At 39.1% G+C, this 3,205-nt stretch overlaps 1 non-coding gene across 1 annotated transcript; it reads right to left on the minus strand.

Moving 5' to 3' along the window:
• Positions 1–2,605: 2,605 nt before the first annotated feature.
• LOC116668380 lies at positions 2,606–2,712 on the minus strand. The gene has a single exon (XR_004325550.1). It is a non-coding gene; the product is annotated as a U6 spliceosomal RNA (small nuclear RNA).
• Between the last annotated feature and the right edge of the window lie 493 nt (positions 2,713–3,205).

Genomic DNA, 3,205 nt, shown 5'->3' on the forward strand with positions numbered 1-3,205 from the left:
TCTCCCTCTCCTCTCCCCTCTCCCCTGCTTTATCTCCTTCCTTCACGTACGTATAACATGAATATTAAGTTGACCCATGACCAAGTCTCTTGGAGGAAAAATACAGTTGTATTCTCTCTGCCTTGTCCTTGCTGGGCCACAGTGTAGTTCAAATCAACATCACAGGTTAGGTGACACCCTTAGGGAGAAATGATTTTCAGATTTCAGAATTACTGCTGTTGTAGAAGGAGAGTACTCTGCAGATAATTAATAAGGTGTTTGGAGCCCATTATATGCTCACAGGCAGGACACTGCAGATAATGTGAGTTTTGGGCCAGTGACCCTTAATTTCATGTACTACCATTTCTTCACAAAACATGAATATTGAAACTTTAAACAAACCAGAACTGTGTCATTTCTTTAAAGATTAAATGGGCTTTGTTCAACGATTCATGAATCAAGCGGCATCTAATCCAGCAGGTAGAAAGGAGTCCTGAGGACAAGACTTTTACAGGCAGAAAGGAGCAGGAAAAGGAAATTATCCTAGGCCAAAAAATGGGTTAGTTATTTCAGAGTCATTTCACAGGATGTCAGAGGTCTATCAGGCAGGTTACCCAGCTCGTGTTGATCAGGTGATTCCTGACTGACTAGTTTATGGTTCTAGTTCTGGCAGAGCCACAGCTATACTTAAGTCTCAGTTTGGTGACATAGGGCTTGGCAGAAGTGATGACCTTTCAGGTATGTTGTCTTATTTTTTAACAATATTAAGAAATACTTGCACAGTGGTCCCAGTCATGTTTGGACAGCAAATGAGTTTGCCACTCACTTTGGAAAAGTATCTGCGGTCCTAGGAGCTTTCTGGTTTAAGAATTGTTGAGGATGGTGGCCCTGGAGCCTGAGGGTAAGGGGTAGAGAGGTCGAAATGGACACAAGCCTGCTTTTATCTGAAGCTTCACCTGGTGCCGGGAGCCACCAGTCCACTTTCAGCAGCACATTGTTACTTAATTTTCTTTTCCTTAAATATTTCACATGGAGATGGATGGCAAGGATCTAAAAGGGATTTCTGTTTTTCTGTTTTCACTGAACAAAATATTGATAAATAGATTCTCTAAAAATTACTTTCTTTTTTTCTGTTTGGTTAGAGAAATAAGAAGAGACTCTAAATTTCCTAACTTCTAGCATGACTTTTATTCTACTCTCATTTAGCAATCATTATAGAGTATATACCCTTTCTCATTACCTACTTTATTAAGCTGTCCCCTTAAAGGAATAATGTCCCTTGCTTTTCAAAGGGAGAGAAATGAGAAAGGACATTAATTTTATGTGTTCTTTTGAATCCCTGTCCTTGATCATGAGCATTCAGATTATAATTCTTCTTGTTTTTGCCGGAGTAAAGAGACAAGTGTAAGGAAGCGTCTTAAGCTATTTCTGTCCTTTGGATGTCAACACTAACTTACTACGTGGTTAAGTCATTGAGGCCCAGGGAGGTTAGATTTCCCAGTCTGTGAAGTGGGAGAATTCTCCAAAATACAGTCTTGTGAAAATGTAATGTGAGGATACATGCGAAAACACTTCGGAAAGTATAAAGAATGATGTACCATAAAGTAACATGATTATTTTGACTGAAGGAAGATGGTTATTTATACAGAAGTATGCTTTTTAAGCTTGCTGATACTGCTCTCTAGTAAGAGAACTGGGTTTGCAAGACACCCTTTTGTTCTTTGAGTTACAAGACCCTTAAGGCAATGGGTCAAGTCCTTTTCATTTATGTCTTTGTCAGGGCTCGTAGAATAATGATTTTCTTTTACAAATCACTCAATAAATAGATGCAGACAGAATTATCATTTTGAATATTAGGAAAGCAGTGTGTTTTAAAAGAAATTTGGCATGGGAAAAATGTTAAAAGAGCAATTTGTTTGTTAAATTATGTAGAAGAGAAAGTTTAAAGAAGTTGAAGTTATTTTAATTTAGAGGCGATAAGGATAAAAAATAGATAGCTGGATGTATCTAAGTGGGACAAATTTAACGCAATTAAATATGCTAAACTAATATTCCTTTTGAAATTATTATTATGATTATTATGGGGCCAATTATTATTGTGGGGACATCTTTCAAAGTCCAATGATGCCCATCCCTGGGCTCTCAGACGTCTGCCTATGATCCCTAAACAAAGTACATGCTCTCCTGGGCGAGTTGGCCCTAACGAACTGAGAGCCCGCGGTAACACCTGACCTCGCAGTAGCGCAGGCTGGCTTGTCTCAGCCCACCTTATCAGAGTCATAAACCCCACTGCTCTTTGAGGACCCTAAACTTCTTACCTCCCCTACAACCAGTCAGAGACTTGCGCACGAGTCGATCAGGCACCTCGTGGCCCTTCCTTACGAAAGAACCACTGGCCCTGGTTGCTCACAGGCGCCTCTGGTCTGTGTGGCCCGCTGCTTTTCTATGGCAGCATACCCTAATAAACTCCTCCTTCATCTTTGATAAATTCTTTCACCAACCTGTGTCACCGGCCCACCACCACATTGTGTACCCCAACGATTATTTTTTTAGAGATCATTATGATTTAATTTGGTATCCTGCTTAGAATAAGAGCAGTGTGAATTACGCGTTATTATTACTATGTAAAAGTATAGAACGCTTCGTGCGTTTGCACGTCATTCTTGTCCAGGGGCCGTGCTAGTCTTCTCTGTATTGTTCCAGTTACAGCATATGTGCTGCTGAAGTGAGCGCTAAAGCTTCTCTTAATGACTAAATCTAAACAAGCATTATCAATGGCTCAGGCAACTGGACAAAAATGGTCTATAATGGACCTGAAGTGTTGCCGTAACAGGACATTAGATACCGTGGTCGTGTGTGGGCACTACATCTGTGGTAGTACACTGTGAGGGAGTCAATATTTCATGTCTTCATAATAAGAAATTACTATGGGAAAATTCATCTGTATCTTAGAAGTATTTAATAACTCAATATAAGAACAGATGGTCAACAGTGTATCTATTGAAAACTAAAGAGATACATTTACCTTGGAGACAATCAAAGAAAAATAATAGTTTTAAAATGTTGACTAGGTGTTGGCCAGAGTACTAAATTCTGGCATTTATTTTGTCCTCTTAACAAAACTGTAGCTGTGACTCTTAAAATATTAATTTTATTGATGGAACATAATGCTCAGAGAAGTTCAGAAATTTATCCAGAGTCATAAAGCTAATAACTAATGAAGTGA

Source organism: Camelus ferus, chromosome 13 (genome assembly GCF_009834535.1).
Source record: "Camelus ferus isolate YT-003-E chromosome 13, BCGSAC_Cfer_1.0, whole genome shotgun sequence".
NCBI classification, from domain to species: Eukaryota; Metazoa; Chordata; class Mammalia; order Artiodactyla; family Camelidae; genus Camelus; species Camelus ferus.